This window comes from Stegostoma tigrinum, unplaced genomic scaffold (assembly GCF_030684315.1).
Source record: "Stegostoma tigrinum isolate sSteTig4 unplaced genomic scaffold, sSteTig4.hap1 scaffold_64, whole genome shotgun sequence".
Taxonomy (NCBI): domain Eukaryota; kingdom Metazoa; phylum Chordata; class Chondrichthyes; order Orectolobiformes; family Stegostomatidae; genus Stegostoma; species Stegostoma tigrinum.
The window spans coordinates 1,504,293-1,511,705 of NW_026728579.1; positions in this window are offsets into that span (position 1 = coordinate 1,504,293).

Genomic DNA, 7,413 nt, shown 5'->3' on the forward strand with positions numbered 1-7,413 from the left:
AATCATAGAGTACAGAAGAGGTCCTACAGCCCACTAAGGCTGTACCTCTAAAAATACACTGCGACATATACTAGTCCCATTTTTACACACTGGACCATTCTCAAAAATATTATGACATTACAAGTGCTCATCCAAGTACTTTTCAAAGGTTGTACGGTTTCTTGTTTCAACTTCCCTCCCAGGCAATGCATTCCAGACCTTTACCACACTCTGGGTGAAAATGATTTTCCGCAAAGCTCCTCTAAATTTCCCGTCTTTCTCTTTAAAATTGTGCCCTACCGTTATTGATGCTTTAACTAAGGGGAACAAAGCTTTCTACTCAACCTATCTATACCTCTCATAATCTTCTATGCCTCTATCAGGACCTCCACTCACCCCGCCAAAAGTTCTCTGCTTCACAGAAAATAATCTGAATTTTTCCAGCCTTTCTTCACAGCTGAAATGCTCCAACACATGCAACATCCTTTTCATTCCCTCCAGTGCAATCACATCCTTCCTCATGGGTGGTGACCAAAACTCCACACATGACTCCAGCTGTGGCCTAACCAAACTTTTAAACAGCTCCAAAGCGACCTCCCCACTCTTACAATCTATGCCACGACTGATAAACGGAGATGTCCTATATGTCTTTGTAACAACCCTTACTAGCCTGACCTGACCCCTTCAGGAATTTATGAACAAGTACCCCAGGATCCCTTTTCTCCTCTAAGCTTCCCAGTGTCCTGCTATGCATTAGATTTAGATTTAGGTTTTATGATCACATGTATTCAATACAGGGTACAAGAGTACAATGTCACCTCAGACGGTGCCATCTCAGGTACAAAGTACCTCGGTACGAAATTTTAGATGCAGATGTAGAAAATTTATCCACCCTTCTTTACTCAGAGTCGTAGGGGAGTGGAATGCAATGCTGGAGAGGGTAGTGGAGTCAGCCTCATTAGGGGCATTTCATCGGCTATTAGTCAAGCACATGAATGACAGTATAAGGTAGGAGTGGAGGTTAGATAGACCTTAGGATGAGGGTAAAAGTTCGGTACAACATCGTGGGCTGAAGGGCCTGTACTGTGCTGTACCGTTCCATGTTCTATGTTAGAAAAATAAATGAATAAGTTAACAAGTTCAGCACGACAGTCTTCTTAATATAACAGTAGAAAAATAAAAACAAAAGTTTAAAAAGTCAAACATTACAGTCCTTTCTGAAGCCACGAGTTTGCAGACACTCTGAACGAGGGCTCCACAGTGACGGCTCGTATTCCCCTGTGCTGGGCTCAGGCCCGCCCATCCTTGCCAGTGGACTTCACTGCTGACGGCCGTTGCTGTCCTCCATCTGGCATGACAGGCTTTGCCACATTAAGTACTCTCTTATCTTATTCCTTCTTCAGGCTATATCAATTTGCCACTGACCTGCCCAACTGACCGATGCCAAGATTGGAGCAGACAAGGGGACCTGGTAAAGGTGTTTAAGATTTTGAAGGGCTTAGAAAGGATAACTGGAAGTTGCTTTTTCCATTCGTAGACAGGGGAGGGGAGTTGAGGAGAACCTATTTACCCCAGTGTGGTGGGAGTCCCGAGCTCACTGACTGAAGCTGTGACTGATTCAGAAAGTGTCTGAATATTTAAGCAGTATTTAGATGTTCACTTGTGTTGCCGTAGACTCCAAGGCTATGGGCCAAACAGTCAAAAAGGAAATCAATGCCATGTGAGTTCAATGTAGACAGATCTTTGTTGAGTAGTGCAGGAACTACAGACCACATGGCCTCCTCTTGTGCAACAAACATCCTTGAGTCTATAATTACACAGCTTTTCTTGGAGGTATTTCTCCACTTGACTGATTCTTTGTAAAAGCAAGGCTAACAAAATAAATCCTTTTTATTAAAAGCTTCCATCTCACTGAGAAAGCTTCAGGCCAATTTGATAATCTGCTCTCAAAAATCTGCTCATATTTTGATAGTTGGGACAAATTCTACTGTCATGGCTGACACAATCCACAACATTCGAAATCAATCAACAATATTCCAGAAAGATGATCATTTGCCTATCCGACCGATTTTAACTGATGCTTTAAAAAAAGAGAAATAAATCTGGATCTGTCAAAAACTAATCAGTTCTTCCTTTGACCATACCCATACATACCAGCTTTCATGAAATATGCCCATCAGTTTGTGAGATACATTGTTGACAAACAGTACAACAAATGGGGAAAAACATGCCCTCACATTAAGTGTTATCACTGCTGCAAGTGAGCAGTAGAGTCATACAGCACTTCTGAATATTTTTCCCAGTATTCTAATGACGAAAACATTATTGGTAACAAAAACAGCAGCTAAGGTTAGTGTCTTTGAGAAACAATAGCATCATACATATGTAGCGCATCATTTATCTTGCAGGAATGTACTGTGCAGGATCTGCACAGACCAAGTTATGACTTAACATTCATAGTGGCAGTGACTAAATACAGAAATATACTAATACAGCAAACCTTTTGTTAAACAGCACCCGTGGTACCAGGAATGTGCTGAGTAATCAAAAATTCCAGTCGATCAATAGGTCCACACGCACAAAAAAAACACACACTCAATAATAGGAACATAATGCACAGGATATATGCATCACTGTTCTCCTTCATTTACAGTATAAATAACTTCAGTAATGAAGCAACTTTGCCTTAACTAAAACTTACTGGCAGGGAGCCTTCTCACTTGCACCCTCACCAGACATCACAGAGATTATGAGAATACAGTAAACATCTGGTGTATAATTTTTGTCAGTTTATTGAGTGTGCTAGTTTGTTAAACAAAGTTTACATACAGTTAAATCTACAGTTTACATGTGTATCAGCAATGATAGATTTAGTACTGACACTTGTATTTTTCCTCCAGATGATCCTTGAAGAGTCACGTCAAGCGAATTTTCAAAGAAAGCACTCTGATTCTTCCACTCATACCCCTGGAAAAGGAAGTTGCAGAATGTCATGACTGACTTTACTTATTTGAATACAGCATAACATACATAGAACATTGAACAGTACAGGCCCTTCAGCCCACAATGTTCTGCCGAACTTTTACCCTAAACCTCAGGTCTATCAAACCTCCACCCCCATCTTATATTACCATCCATATGCCTGTCTAATAGTCACTTAAATGCCCCTAATGAGGACGACTCCGCGACCCACTCGAGCTGAAACAAAGATCTCTTTGAATTGTCATTTGTCAGACATGTATTGAATCAAAAAACAAATTTCTCACTTCCATAGATTTCTACAGCATCTTAATATGATTTGTGAAGATTATACTCCACCCTTTCATTTAATAAATACAACTTTAAACAAAACGCCACTATATAGAACTTGTATGTTGGTATTTGTGCATATGCCATTTCAGTTTGTGTGATCTGTTTCGATGCAACGAGTGATAAACACTTTGATTGAAATGGTTGAGAGCAGTATATGTGAGATTTAATACCATGTTTAATCTACAGATAGTCCATCTGCAGGTAGTTATTCATGAGACTCAACTGACATCATGTCTCAGGGGAGCTTGTGATCTCTGGGTTACGTACTGTTTGACCATTGCCGACTGGTCACTAGTTGAGTGGAAAGAGAACTACTAGCTGCTATCCATTTTCAACAAGTGATCACGATAATCTACCTGCGTTTCAACGTCCCATCAACATTCAAGAATTATTGCTCGAAGAGGCTTCTGTCTAACAAATAGGAGCAGAATCAAGATCAGCCGTGTTGTTTTCCCTATCTGAACAAGCTGCCAACACCATACATAAAGGGACCGTCTTAATCATTCTTATACAATTAACTTTTACAATAGACAACAGGGGCAGGATAAGGCCATTCGGCCCTTCGAGCCAGCACCACCGTTCATTATAATTATGGCTGATCATCCACAATCAGTATCCTGTCCCTGCCTTATCTCCATAACCCTTGATTCCACTATCATTAAAAGCTGTATCTATCTCTTCTTGAAAGTGTCCAGAGACTTGCCCTCCACTGCCTTCTGGGGCAGAGCATTCCATATATCCACCACTCTCTGGGTGAAGAAGTTTTTCCTCAACTCTGTTCTAAATGCCCTATCCCTTATTTTTAAACTGTGTCCTCTGGTTCTGGACTCAATCATCAGCAGAAACATGCTTCCTGCCTCCAGAGTGTCTAATCCTTTCATCATCTTATACGTCTCAATCAGACCCCTTCTCATCCTTCTAAGCCATGTCCCGGTACAGCTGCAGATGGACCTCTTTGCTCCGATACTCAATTCCTCTTGAAGGCCAGCATGCCATTGGCTTTCTTCACTGCCTGCTGTACCTGCATGCTTGCTTTCATTGACTGATGTACAAGAACACCTGCATCTCGTTGTACTTCCCCTTGACCTAACTTGACTCCGTTTCGATAGTAATCTGCCTTCTTGTTCTTGTCACCAAAGTGGATAACCACACATTTATCCACATTAAACAGCATCTGTCATGCATCCGTCCACTCACCTAGCCTGTCGAAGTCACCCTGTATTCTCATAACATCCTCCTCATATTTCACACTGCCACCCAGCTTTGTGTCATTGGCAAATTTGCTAACATTACTTTTCATGCCTTCATCTATATCATTAATGTATATTGTAAACAGCTGCTGTCCCAGCACCGAACCTTGTGGTACCCCACTGGTCACCACCTGCCATTCTGAAAGGGACCCGTTTATCACTAGTCTTTGCTTCCTGTCAGACAGCCAGTTTACAACCAAAGTCAGTATTTTGCCCACAATACCATGTGCCCGAATTTTGCTCACTAATCTCCTAAGTGGGACTTTATCAAAGGCTTTCTGAAAGTCCAGGTAGACTACATCCACGAGTTTTCCCTCGTCCATTTTCATAGTTACGTTCTCAAAAAATTCCAGAAGATAAGTCAAGCACAATTTCCCCTTCGTAAATCCATGCTGACTCTGACCTATCCTGTTGCTGCTGTCCAAATGAGTCGCAATTTAATTTTATAATTCTTTCCCACCACTGACGTCTGGCTAACCGGTCGATAATTTCCATTTTCTCTCTCCCTCCTTTCTTGAAAAGTGGGACAACATTAGCCACCCTCCAATCCGCAGGAACTGATCCTGAATCTAGAGAACATTGGAAAATGATTACCAATGTGTTCACGATTTCTAGAGCCACCTCCTTAAGTACCCTGGGATGCAGACCATCAGGACGTATCAGCCTTCAGACCCAACAGTCTATCCAACACCATTTCTTGCCTAATATAAATATCCTTCAGTTCATCCATTACCCTAGGTCCTTCAGCCACGATTACATCTGGGAGATTGCTTGTGTCTTGCCTAGTGAAGACAGATCCAAAGTACCTATTCAACTCTTGTGCCATTTCCTTGTTCCCATTAAATAAATTCACTCGTTTCTGTCTTCAAGGGCTCAATTTTAGTCTTAACCTTTTTTTTCCACACACCTAAAAAAAACTTTTACTGTCCTCCTTTATATTTTTCGCCAGTTTTCCTTCGTACCTCATTTTATTCTCTGCGTATTGCCTTTTTAGTTATCTTCTGTTGCTCTTTAAAAGCTTCCCAGTCCTCCGGCTTCCCGCTAATCTTTGCTCGGTTATACTACTTCTCTTTTATCTTTATAGAGTCCTTAACTTCTCTCGTCAGCCACGGCCATCCCTGCCTCCCCTTAGGATCTTTTTTCCTCCTTGGAATGAACTGATCCTGCACCTTTTGCATTATATCCAGAAATACCTGCCATTGTTGTTTCACTGCCATCCCGGCGAGGGTATTGAACCATTGAACTTTGGCCAGCTCCTCCCTCATAGCTCCCTAGTTCCTACAATACTGACACTTCCAATTCTCCCTTCTCCCTCTCAAATTGCAGATCAAAAATTATTGTATTATGGTCACTACCTCCTCACGGCTCCTTTACTTCGAGGTCCCTGATCAAATCCGGTTGTTTGCACAACACCAGATCCAGAATGGCCTCCTCCCTGGTAGGCTCCATACTGACTCTACATCTCCTGATTCTATGTCTCCACTCGCAAGGGACTGGAGATTTTATATTTCTTCACATTCATAATTTCATATTTTTTCACTATTTTTATTATTACTTCATTTCATATTTCTTTACTTCTGACTATTTTAATCACTACACATTGTCTTATGCTACATCAGTGACGACATTTCAAAAGTAGTTTAGCTGCCTATAAAGTACTTTTTAATGCCTGAGACCATAAAATGTGCTACATAAATGCAGTTCTTTCTTTTATTAACTGCTGTAGTTGTGTGTTTCTTTGCCAATGGAGGATTGGCTACAATTACGCAGAGTAACATAAGTGAAATACATTTCCATGACAAAATTCCAAACCATGGTTACTCAATTAGAATAATAAAATATTGGCTGTTTGCAACCGAACACTGTAGATGAGCGAAGGTCACTTAGTCAGTGAAGTACCAAATAAATATATTCCCGACATGGAGAATACAAATGAAAACTACGGTAATGCTCACAGGAATTTGGACAATGTTCTATTTTATGATCACAGCAATGCCATATCATCAACACATGCTTTAATAGATAATAAGTCACTCTGCGATATTTATTCATTTGTTTTTCATTCTCAAGATCATCTTGGCAAATCCTGTGAACCGGGACCACTTAGTTAGGACTTAGTTAGCATTTTTTTCCACCTATAATATCCATGGTTTATCCATCTCCACTCTATGTTTGTCTGCAGGAAGATGAGTTGACAGGGGGTTCACAGTTTTAATTCATACAGATGTATGTCCAATGTTTGTAAATATCTGTCTGTAGCTAGAATCTATGCTGTTGTAATAAATAGGTATTCTTGTTAAGAACAGAAAAGTGAAAACTGCCGGGTTAGAAAGTTCCAGCTACGTGCTTACCTGATGGAAATGCATTGACTGTGATATTAATATATATAATTGTTAAATGAGAATACTGACGAATTTTGCTTATTGTTTCTGTGATGATCTAAACAATCCATTTGTCAACACTATAAAGTAGATATTGTTATTGTAAACACCCCTGAAAATGCAAAGAAAACTTCAAGAGGGGCCAAATAAGTAGTGTTGGGAAACAAAGAAATGGCAGAGGAACTGAACAAGTATTTTGCATCAGTCTTGAGGTTGGAAGGCACCAGTAGTAGAACTTTAAGGGAGTCTGAAGCAGAAGTGAGTGTGGTGGCCATCACTAAGGAGAAGGTACAGGGAAAGCTGAAGGGTCTGTGTGGAATTTGTACATTCTCTCCATGTCTGCATGTGTCTCCGCCTTGTGCTCTGATTTCCATCCACAGTCCAAAGATGTGCAGGCAAGGTGGATCAGCCGTGGCAAATGTGAGCTTGCCGGGAAACAGTACAGGGCTGGGTCTTGGTGAGATGTTCTTTGCGGAGATGGTGCAGACCCA